Here is a 12,400-nt window from a genome sequence, read left to right as displayed (position 1 = left end):
TCATAGGAGATAATCACCATGGTTTATAAATACGCATCGCCTAAGCGGCTGCCTGAAATACATTTTAAAACATTGGGTATACCAGATCAAACTTAATTCAATTACAGTAAAACCTCTATAAATTAATAATGTTGGGACCATAATAATTTATTAGTTTATCGTGATATTAATTTAACTATAAATTAATAATTATTAATTTATAGAGAAAATTTACTTTTCGCATATAATTTTCTAAAACTTTCTTTGTATTAATGTTATATTTTGAAATTTTAACAAATCTCATTATATAAATTATGATTAAGAATCATAACTATCACAATAAAATAGTTTTTAACACCATATTGGATTGTCCATGTAAAAATATACATGTTCATAAATTTAAAATTTATAAAAAAATCATGGCTGCTATCAATATTACTGATGATAAAATTGAAGATACACTACAATACATTTAAAAACATTTAAAGGTAAGAAAATCAATTATCACGTCAAAAAATCATCATAAATATTGAATGTATATAGTAAAAGAGCAATAAAAGCTACTGATATAATAATTAGAGAGATAAGAACCAATGAGATTTCAAATTTAAGTAAAAATAAACACATTAGTCATATTTTAGAATATTGTATCTATATATAATTGCATAAATTTATATCATTATTAATTTATGTTTTTGTTGGGACCATAAATTTATATAAGGGTTTCAAAAAAAATTATTATCTTATTATCTTATCGAATTTGATGGATTTTTACATTAGCTCGACTTAAGACCAACAAAATTTATTAGTTTATAGTGATTATTAATTTATCGAGTATTAATTTATAGAGATTTTACTGTATATCAAATGTAGCCAGTCAAATATATATCAAGGGAAGCGACGCACCAGCATGTTCAAGATGCTTTTGGTAAGAAAATTCGCTGGATTAAATATCATTGTTTAAGTATTCAATAATTTAGAATAGTATTTTTTTTTTTTTTTGCTGAAATGTGATATAAATTAAGCAAAAAAAAAAAGGTATTTACAGAGTGGTTGTCTGGGCATAAAATAGCGCACAGACATAGAACAGAGGAATAAAATTTGAGAATGAAAAACTATAAACTAAAGTTCGACTGGGTTGCCTTCATTGAAGAGGATAACTGCGAACAATGTTCCATCGGGTCAATAAGGCTGAGTTTTCTTCGTCTGGTGCTGAGGGCAGTGAGTTCAAGCGGTAACTGATGTCTTTAGCAATACTGAAAATTAGAGCAGTACGAGGAGGTCGTTGATGACGTCTTTAGTTTCGCTCACGCCAGACATTGTCTAGTGTAGCTTGAAACACCAACCGTGCAAGGATTGAGTCAGGATGATTTCTCCAAATCTGAGAGATGGAGCGAGTGGTAATCACCCGGATCTGTGCGATTTTGGAGAAGATCAGAGGTGAGCCAATTCCAGACTGTGAAGGTGTAGGGGCACGCAAAAAACAAATGATCTCTTGTCTTGTTGATTTCACCACAAAGCAGACATGATTGAGCTTGTCCCCACTGAGCTATACAATTTCCTGTGGCGAGCTTGTCAAGGAATGCCAGCCACGTTATAAATGCCTGACGAGGTATTTTTTGCGAGAACCACACCAACTTACTCCACCAGACTGCTGGACAGTGCTCACGGATTTGCTCCCAAGTGGCTCTAGATGAGAAATGATTTTTAAATTCTGTATATCCATGACGCCATAGAACAGTGTCTGGACAGCTAGGGATGACGGGGCTGGAGATGATCGAATGCATGTCACTAGCTGCTGGAGGTTCTGCGCACGACATCGATGAATGGTCTAGATCCCATTAGTCGCAGCTGCAGATACCGGAGCTTGAAGGGGAATTCCCAAAGTGCGAGTTCCAGACTCCCCAGTTATATCAATAAGTCTCCCCATGCTCAGACAATCATCAAACCAGAAAGAAGTAGAATTCCCGTTCCCGATCTGATGACGAATATATTGTGCAATGAGAAGTCGAAGCTTTAGAAGTTTTCTCCAAATCCAAGAACCTCGAGTACCCTCACAATCATCCCAGAAAGAGGAATGACGAAGGAGATACTGTCTAGTCCAAGCCACCCATAGAGAGCCTGTATTCGCAAATAACATCCAAATCAACTTCAATGAGAAAACACGAGACGAGTCTTTCAGTCTACGAATACCCAATCCACCTTCTTGCTTTGGTCTACAGACATCAGCCCATGCAACTTTTGCTTTGGTGGTGATATGAGGGGATCCCGACCATAAGAATGCAGCGCACTTTCAATTGTATCAAGACAGCGTTGCAAGAGACGAAATGCAGCACACCTAAAGTTTGTAATGCTTGTAAAGACAATGTGAATGAGCTGAAAGTGGCCAGCGAATGAGAGTGAAGCACTTGACCAAGTGATCATACGCTTTCTGATCTTGTCTATCAAGGGTTCATAGTCCAATCTAGTCCATACTCTTGGTGGTCAAAGGGAGCCCCGAATAACGGATAGGAAGCTGCTGCAGCAGGAACCCCAAGTCAGTTGCTGTTTGAATCAGCGCTGAGGATGTTTTCCCCGCAACAAATAGAGATGACTTCGCAACATTAATTGCCAGCCCTGATTCTTCCTTAAACATGTTCAGAATCTCAATCATTCCTCTGAGAGACCCAGCTGATTCGTCCATGAAAACAAGCATATCATCTGCGAAACTCAAGTGCGTTAGCTAGAGTTCACGGCAGTGGGGGTGAAAACCAATCTTACCCTCTCGAGCAGCCTTATTGAGCAATAGAGATAAGACATTGATTGCGATGACAAACAAATAAGGGGATAAGAAGCATCCTTGTCTCAATCCACGGGAGCTACTGAAAAAACCCTCAAGTTCTCCATTAACCATAACCGAAAAAGCGGCCGTAGAAATACAATTCTCCACCCACATAATAAAGATATTCTGAAGACCCATGGCTCGAAGAGTGTGGATAATAAAATCCCATCGTACTGTATTGAAAGCTTTATCAATGTTCAGCTTAAGCGCACAACAAGCTGTGATCGAGTCTGTATGGTAATCCTTAGTCAGCTCAGTAGCAAGGAGCACATTCTCAAGCAGCAACCAACCCTTAATAAACGCACTTAGGTTTGGAACCATACCCTCAGGAAGAATAGTCTTGAGTCTATTGGCAATAATATTGGAAATGACTTTGTAGATCAAGTTACAACAAGAAATAAGACGGTAATCTCAGATGGTTCGAGCATCAGTCGTTTTTGGCGCCAGACATAGCATTGTAGCATTAACTCCATTTGGCATGAACCCATAAATGAAATAGTATTGCACTGCAACTACAAAGTCTGCTGAGATGATCGACCAGGCTGCAATATAAAATTCTGCTGTGAATCCATCAGGTCCCCAGGTCTTGTTCGATGGCATAGTGAAGAGAACAGACTTGATTTCCTCCTCTTAAATTGGGTGCACAAGGAATTGGGTATTCTCCAGAGGACATCTGTATGGGATGAGATCTTTGATAACACCGTATTTTGACCACTTTTATGGATCATAATTATGTCTTATGCAGGTATTTTAACTCTGTTTTCAATGGTTTTTAAAGTGTTTTCAATTTTTTGGAGTTTCAAAAGACTTTACAGGAAACTTGGGCAAAAGATATGCAATTTGGAACAAATGAGCAATTTTGGATAAATGCAGACCGTCAGAAGTATGACAAGCGATGAAGATCTTCTCACCGTCTGATCACCCCCAAAATTTGAGACAACATAGAGGAGCTAACCAGCTTTCTAATGCACTTGGTTTGGAGACAATCCAACGGTTAGATCTTCAGATACTCCCGATGCAAGAATGACAGAAAATGCAGTTCCGGAAGAGAGCAAGTGCCGGGACCGCGGCAAACACCCATTTTCCCGCGGGTAGACCCACCGCGACCGCAGAACTTGGTCGTTCTCTTTCCAGACGACTTAATTAAAGCCCAGATCAATTCTTTTCGTTTTTTTTGAAGCCTTAAGTGTCCAGAACCACCCCAGAAGCTATAAATACCCCCTTTAGGTCATTCCTAAAGGTGTGGAGACGACATAAGGTAAAAATAGAGAGAGAATTCGTGTGGGTGCTTCAAAAACCCTAGAGAGGCCGCCGCTTGAAGGAGGAGCCGCCGCTGGAGGAAGACATCGCGCCTCCATCTGCTTCTCCGTTCTTTGTTTTTCTTTCTTCTTTTCTTTAGTTTCCTGCACTTTCAATTTCGTTTATGATGCTTTGTTACAATATGTTTGAGTAGTTACTCAGTTGGGTTTAAAGGGATTGTTCAAAGGGAATTTCATGTGTCTTTGTTTATGAATCGATAGATTTAGGATTATTAAACTTCTAGATGTTCTTCGTTTTCCTTTAATCTTACTGCGTGATTCTTTGCTGGCCACTTAGAAGCCGATCTGATATGATATGTTGCAAAAGTTTTCATTGATTGTCTGAACTAGGGTGAAACGAGCAATTCTTCTATAGGAGTGGAAACCTACCTGTAGTTGAGTTGTGAATATTGATGAGTCTTGTTCTGCTATTGCATCTTCTCCCTTCCAGGATCAGAGTGGAAACCTACTGATCAGGGTTGCGAGAGATAGTTGTTTAGTGCTGCGAAAGTAGGCTATTCATACTTCCGTGTCTCGAGTTCTAGAACATACGTAGTTGATTACCTTTATCACTTGTTTAAAATCGACATAGCCTAGTCCATGAACCCCTGCAAATTCCCCTTGAGCCCCAACGTTTTTCTTTCATTGCTTACAACCTTAGATTTCCATTCTGCTTTCAATCGCTATTTACTTGCTTCCATTCGCCTTTGTTAATCGCTTTTTATTTGCTTTACCTGCTTTCGTTTTTAATTGCTTTTACTTGCTTTGCTTTCTAGTTTAGATTTCGTGACAACCAAAACCCAAACCTGTTTAGTTCTAATCTGATTTAAGCATTGCCGTGAATTCGTACTGAAACAGCTAAGTCTCTGTGGATCGATACCCTAAGTACTACAGCGCACATCTGTGCACTTGCAGACATTTAGGGGTTATAAATTTAAAACCTGAAGCTTAGTAAAACGAAAACAACAAACCCCGCTTTTGCTCGCAATCAATCTTCATAATTAGGGATCTCATAAAGCGGTGGAATAGGATTCTGAGATTGGAGAAATGCCTTGAAATGGTTCACCGCTTCATCTTTGATGTCTTGCTGCTCTACTAAGATGTCACCTGCTGCATTAGTGAGCTGTTTGATGGAATTTTTGGACCGTCTTCCTTGTGCAACACAATGGAAATATTTGGTGCTGCAATCACCATTCCTCAGCCAAGTGATTCTCGATTTTTTTCTGAAAAAAATCTCTCTTCAATGGCGGAGTAGTGGTGCCAGAGAGAGGAGGCTTCCGATGACGGAGCAATGTTATCCGAGTTTGGATTCAAAAGCACTAGCCGCTGAAGCTTGATGGGCTTGCGGGCCTAGGATTTGTGTTTAACAAGCCCGTTGGTCCTCAAAAAGTTTTAAATTTATAAAACCCTAGTGTCTGCAAGTGCACAGATGTACGTTGTAGGACTTAGGGTGTTGATCCACAGGGAAGATGTCTAATCTGCGAGAAACAACAAACTGAGAAAGTAAGCAAAGTCATAAACTCATGGGGTTTTTGGGGTTTTTGATTAAGAGTCCTAAATTAAACCTAATCTAATATTCACAAGAAATAAGATGCAATGCAAATAAATGGTTAAAAGAATATTTCAAGCATATCGACTCAAACTATAGACTCTAAACTCATAGGTGGCGATTTAGACTTCTCTGGTTTACTCTAATCAATGTTTGGTGGCATTTCCAATTAGCTTCTGGGCGATTTATCTTCATCTGTTTCTGGGATCTGCATGGAACCAGAATAGAAATGTGTATGATTAACCAACTCTCGCCATCTTAATTAACTAATCACTCAAATCTGACATTAACTCTCGCTCTCATGCCAGAAATAAGATCATGCATTAGACATTGAATTTGTCTGCTCACATCTTCTCTATAGGTAGCTCTTGACTCCTATAACAACTATGTTTTTATGAAGCTAGGTATGGATGATCTGATACAGCACTCTCGTGGCTCTGATCGATTCTAGACTCAGAGAACAAGTCATTGATATGTTCATAATTTGCATCATTTAGGTTGTATATTTCATTCTAAATCATGTCTAATTTCATGCCTTTTTAGATCTTTAGGTTTTTTTTAGGACTTAGGAGTTTGCATTACGTCCAAGTGAGTCTTTGCATGTTTGGAGTGTCTTTTAGGTGCTTTTGGAGGCTACATGGGGTCAAAAGATTAAACCAGGTGGAGAAGTGGAGTTTGGAGGTTCAAAGATGGTGAAAATGGCTTATCGGGTGTTATCAGCATTGGACTGTACTGGGGAAGAGGTTTTACCAGCTAAAAAGCTTACCGGGAAGGTTTCCCGTCGATCAAAATGCTTCCCGCGGCACACAAGTTCTCGGCCAAAACTAGTTCAGCCGATACGCGCCAAAGATTGTCTGTCCGGGGAGTTTTAACGTCCGATTCAGCTTACAAGGCTTTCAGAAAAGTTGGAGATGATCAGGTCACGGATCCAGAGCAGGTGGAATCATTGGATTGGAGTCGTGAGTAGAGAGTTAAGCTCACCGGAAGGCACACCTGTCTCGCTACAGTTTCAAGACCGATCCGACGAGTCACAAAGATTGCATGAGATGATGCCTTTCCAGTCTGATTTAGCTGCCGGGGCCTTCATCAAGATTCAAGGCTTTTGAGTTCCCGTTTTAGAACAGCTGAGATAGTCCAGTTTGTAGGTATGTGCTGAAAGATACAGTCTCTGGAGTGAACACTGGTCCAAGAACTTCTTGTTGATCGTTTCAATGCATTGCAGAGATGAGCCGTCCGGAGAACCTTCCACTCCCTGAGCACCAAAGGTTTCTTCATAAAATTTTGATCTTGATGAGTCATCTTTCTTGTGGACTTGGTTTGGTGTCATTTGGAGTTGTGAGCTGTGAGTTCCGGAAGGCGGGAGACAGACATGTCAATCAGGCGTCTAAGAGTTGAAATTATGCTAAGTGTCATACTCTGACACGGTGAGAACGCCACGGTCTGGACTTAGTCATGACATAATACGACATTTCTTAGGATTTGACACGGTTACAGTGCCACGGCTATACACTTAGCCGTGGCAACATCCGAAGCTTGCTAAAAAGACAAAGGCTCATGACACGGTGATATTGCCACGGTCCATACTTGACCATGGAAAGATTTTGCCAACCTTTGGCGAATAACACGGGGAGAATGCCACGGTCTACGCTTGACCGTGGCAAGATGCTGCTTCAGCGTGCCAACATTTGGCGAATGACACGGGCAAGAGACACGACCTACACCTGACTGTGGCAAAGGCTTAAAGGACTTGACACGACCAAGATGCCACGACCAATCATCAGGGCGTGACAATCACTGAATGTTCCACTCCTTTGCCACGCTTAAGAGAAACAGGCCAGGCAAGACCGTGGTGATCCAAGATGATCATCGTCCAAACCTAGAAAGAACATGACACGGCCATGCATCACGGTCCAAATCAAGCCGAGACAGCCTTATTCTTCAAGAACAACCGTTTGATCTTTGACACGGTCACTTTGCCACGGTCTGGCCAAGAACCATCTGATTGTGGCAAACCTCATCTTAACCCATCAAGGCCGGGTCGGGACCCGGTTTGTTCCGGGCTGACCTGGTTTATTTAAGAAACTATAAATACCTTTTTAGGGTTTTACCCTAAGGACAAGCTTTATTCTCTCTAATTTCTTTGTCTCTTTTGTAAAAAACTCCTTTGAAGAGAAATATCCTTTTTTTGTGAGTTTGAATCAAGAGAAATCAAATACCTTTTGTGTAATTAAAGTTGCCTTCTTTCTTAATCTATCTTCTCCATCTTCATTTCCATCCATTAATCATGCCAATCTACTCTACTTGCAAAGGTTTAAGAGAGATTAGTATGATTAGTGAGTAGTCACCTTAATGAAGTTCTAGATGTGTAGGTTAGGGTGCTAAAATGTTAGATTAAGAGTTCTTAGGGCTAGATCCATGCTTTCATCTCTCTAAACAGCTGTTCTCTAAGCTAGATCCTTGCACATCACTTGTGATCTAGAATCTGGGAATTTCATGCACCAAAAGTGTTTGATGAAATTTCTGAAATAGCTGTATTAGAGGTTTATCCATTAGCTGCATGATGATGTCTTGTTATTTGCATAAATGATATTTTAGAACTGATTCTTAATGCTGTCTTGTTGTTTGATCTCCAATAATGATTGGATAAGTGAAATAGCTTGATTTGTGTCTTGATGCTTGGGAAAGATTAAGGCTTGATTAGAGTTCTAAACCATTTGAATCATGTTTCATCATCATCATTAGCATTTCTAGTTTAGCACCAAAGCACCCTAGCCAACTATCATGTCTAGAATCTCATGCTTCCATCATTCCATATCATCTCATCTTGTTTAATTGCTTTCTTGTTTGGTTTACTTAATCACTTGTTCTTGTTTTCGTTTTGATCTTGTTTTAAGCATTAGTCACCAACAAACTTTACCATTTGCTTGAATTAGGAAACTGTCTTACATTCTAGTGTCTACCACACATTGGATTGATAAACCCTTTATGCTGCAACAACTAAGGGATTGATAACCCCTATTTAAAGCTTAAAACCCTCTAGTTATCAGTCATGAATCTACTCTCATACAATATGAACAACTTAGAAGAGATGAGATCTAGAATATGGTTTAGAAACCTAGAAATCCTAATCGATATGTATGCCTATCAAAATCTTCAAACAATTTGACTCTCTGGGACAAATCTACATGATGCAATGAATGATAAAAGACATAGAAGAATGCAAAAGAATGAAACAGAAAAATTAATAAGATAAAAAGGAGAAAGAAAAATGGATCTGGGGAAGAATCCCCATCTCCATCGCCTAACCCTAGAAAAACAAAGTTTGGTGGCTCAAAATCTCATTACAGGAGCACACACCCGTTTGGGACTGCTAAGAATGTATTTATAGGTCCTAGGGTCTTCCAGGTCTCATTTAGGGCTTCTCTGAAGAGAAATGGCGAAGTGGGCTTTGATGTTGGGCCTTGTGGCTCGTCCTTAGGTCCACCGGGGGTGAGAGTCTTCCAGGGTAGGTCAAAATGTAGTTTTACCACGGGTGAAAGTCTTCCGGAGCCGGTGAATCAGGTAAAATTGTTCTCCATGTATCTTTTGATTGCACCGTTAGATCTTCGTGATGTAAAGTGTTATGAAAATCTGGTTGTCTCCAAATTTGAGCTGGATCAGACGGTGAAAAAGTCTTTATTTGAGGCTGAACTTCTGATGGTCTGACTTTGAGCTGAAAAAATGAATTTCTTCCATTTTGCCATCATTTTCCTTAAGTTTCCTGAAAAGAGCCTTGAAACTACAAATAGATGGAAATCATAATAAAATTTCTTAAACTGATTAAAACCTTTGAAAAATCATTTGAAATCAATGGTGAAAATGGGTACAAATACAGTGTTATCAACTCCCCCAGACTTAAGACTTTGTTTGTCCTCAAACAAAACAAGATCCAATCTGGAAAAATATCATTCAACAGAAATGAGAGGGAACTCAAAAATATCAGCAACCATACTTCTAGACCTTAATTATGGACAATGCATCAATCAGATCAAGTCAAGAAAATTCTCACCAAAAACTAGTACATTAATCCGTCATGCGAAAAATTCACACACTTAGAACTAACTTCCAGTCAACTAGCTCTTAACATTCATTAATGGTTTCAGTGATTCTTATAAAAAAAATAATAAACAAGGCATTCAAGGTTAGGTATCAAAAGGTTTTTAATGGTAAGGCTTGATATGTTTAGGGTTACCTTTTTCTGGAGAGACATGACATTATGCAAAACAGCAAGAGAAGATGGAACTGTCAATGCCCCCCATAGTTTTCAGTCACATTCTCCTTGCTTCAAGATTTCTGATCTCCTTTCTTCAGGTTCTCCTTATAACTCCCCCAGACTTGGATTTTTGTCCATGTTGTGAATCCATAACTCCTTACGTGAATACCTAATGCCTTGGCTCAAATGATTTTGGCTTCTAAGATTCTTTAGGCTCTTGGTTTCCTTTCCTTTCTTTCTTTTTTCTCTTTTTTTTTTCTTTTTTTTTGGTAAAAGGGGAACCGCCTTTTGACTTAGAGTCTTAGGGAGCACGAATATTATCATTAAGAACGTGCTTTTTGAGACATCATGAGGCTTGCTGAGATTGCATGGTACACTTCCTTCCCCGTTTCATTCAGTCCTTCTCTTGAGTGACTGAAAACTATGTTGTTCCTCCCTCTCCGGCGTTTTTGCACATATCTGTCGACATAGACTTAAAAGAGAATGCATGAGGTTTGAAATGATGGTTTGGGTTAAGGGTGAGGTACCAGCTAAAGATGAACTGGCCATCTAGGATAACAAAGAGTGGTAACAATAAGGTAAAGATAACCTAGATGTATATCATGATGCCTTCTTAAAACCATTGATGAGAAAATTAGATGTCAAGATTATGTCCAAGTAAAGTGAGCTAGTATATCCTGTCAGAAAATATCTTCATGAATAGAATTCATTTGGTGGGATTTCGTAGTGTAAGTACTCTAGCTACCGCCTAGTCTAGTACTAAACCTTGAAAGAGCTTTTTATGAGCTGATGGTGTAGAAGCAAACAGGTTGGTTATCATCATCGATTTTGTCATTATTCTCTCAAAATGTATTTGACATTTGAAAACATTTTTTGAAACTCAAAAGACTTTTGAAAAGTTAAAAAAAAAAACTGAAAATTTTGAAAAATGTGTAAAAAAAATGCAGAATGCAAAGGCTCATGCAAGAAAAATGGTTAGAAAGGGATGAAATCCTCCCCCAGACTAAAATCACACTGCCCCCAGTGTGAAATAAATCAGGCAAGGATGAGAAATAGAGTATGTGAAAAATTTAAAAGATGAGGGAAAAGAAAACTTACATGGTGTTGGTGATGGATTGTGAGGTGGTTGTGGAGGTGGTAGGATGTTGGATGATGGATGGTGGATGGTGTGGAGTGGTGCTTGATAAAACTTGGACTAACAAGGCAGAGGTGGAAGTGGCCAAGGGTGGCCGAATTGGTGCTGGCCGCAGTTCAAGATGTCCCGGCCGCGGTGGCACGCCTGCTGGCCGCGTGCCAAGTCTTCGTGGCCACGGTGAAATGCTTGATGGCCGCGACTGAAGCCTCCTCGGCCGCGGTCAAGTGCTTTGGTTTATAGTCCTTAGCTAGACTTTGCAAAGAAAAGGACTTAGTTCAAATAGAATCTTTTCCTAAGACAAGTCCTTTTTGAAGTCCTCTTGTTCTCTCTTGCAGGTTCTTCATCACTCAAGATCTCTTCTAGTTCAAATGCCTGGGCTTTATGATTTCCTCCTTTGCTTTTAAGTGGTGTAGCTTCATAGAAGATGTCCTTGTCGATATTTCAAAAGAAACTCTCCGGTTGGGCCAATCCATGCTGGCTCCAGCAGTTGCTAAGAAAGGCCATCCAAGGATAACTGGATATGAGTCATATTTGGTCTTCAATATGAATAGATAGTCAGGTGCTATGCAATCTCCAATCCTTAGAGGAATGTCTCGGGCTATCCTTCTTGGTATTGCACTTGAATCATCTGCTAAGCTAATCTTTGTCCTGGTACTTGAAATGTGCTTAATGCCAAGTCTCAAAGCAGTAGCTTTGGACATCATGTTAATGCAAGCTCCAGAATCACAAAGAATATTGAGGAATCTTTCACCTCTAATGTCACAAGAGATGAGAAATTGACCTTTTGTCTTGAACTTTGTGCAGAGTTCAAACTAGTCTACCTTCTTGAACGTGTGTGAACAAGTTTTCATCTCTTGGATAGATTCTTTGCTGTCACAAAAGAAGTGGCCGATCATGTAGTCTCTACATGTTTTGGCAAATGAAATTCCTTCGGGCAGTGTCTGAACTACTTGATTGAACTCTTCTTCAAGTGCTTCTTTGCTGATCTTGTTTGTGTAGTCACTGGCTTCTTGGAGATCTTTGAGATGGATCCTGTAAACAGCTGCATCAAGTGATGATCTAGGAAAAGATAGATACTTGGCTCTTCTGAAATAAGTGTAGATGTTCTCCTTAGTCTCCTTGCGGTATCTGAAGAAAACTTGAAGGCAGCCTTGCTTGGAGATGTCATCGAATCCGAGATAGAAAGGAATGGCCTTCAAAAATTTGTTGAATTCGATCAGTCTCTCTCTGGATATGCTCTTGGTTACTGGTTCTGAGTTGTCATCAGATGAATTGTCCCCATGTTTTGGATCTTTAACAAACAAACCATACTCTTCATCTTCTTAGAATTGCTCTTGAAGCTCATTGTCACAAGTGTAAACCATTT

The sequence above is a fragment of the Eutrema salsugineum genome, unplaced genomic scaffold, assembly GCF_000478725.1.
Source record: "Eutrema salsugineum unplaced genomic scaffold, Eutsalg1_0 scaffold_15, whole genome shotgun sequence".
Classification (NCBI taxonomy): Eukaryota; Viridiplantae; Streptophyta; class Magnoliopsida; order Brassicales; family Brassicaceae; genus Eutrema; species Eutrema salsugineum.
The sequence above is the reverse complement of the archived record's forward strand: the minus strand, read 5'-3'. Positions refer to the sequence as shown.